Below are 334 nucleotides of genomic sequence, written 5' to 3'. Positions count from 1 at the left end.
TATTAAATTTTAAAATGTTTAGAAAAATTATAAGTAACCGATAATAATTATGTAATTATTTAATTTTCATTTTCGACTTATTTATTAGGTTTAGAAATAATAGCGAAACGATAATGAAGTAGACAAATTGCTCTAACCTTTGTAATTACAGTCACAGTTTATTATTGTCGACTATATATCCGATCTTGTATAGTTTGCAGTAAATTTTCAAGGCATTTATCCGGCGCGTACGATATTAAATTCATTTATATCACTGATTTTTGCTGTACGAGAGAAGATTTGTTATATGAAGCAATATAATAAACAAGATTTACATTTGAGAGCCAAGATCGGA

This window comes from Wasmannia auropunctata, unplaced genomic scaffold (assembly GCF_000956235.1).
Source record: "Wasmannia auropunctata unplaced genomic scaffold, wasmannia.A_1.0 LD336076.1, whole genome shotgun sequence".
In the NCBI taxonomy this organism is placed as follows: Eukaryota; Metazoa; Arthropoda; class Insecta; order Hymenoptera; family Formicidae; genus Wasmannia; species Wasmannia auropunctata.
The sequence above is the reverse complement of the archived record's forward strand: the minus strand, read 5'-3'. Positions refer to the sequence as shown.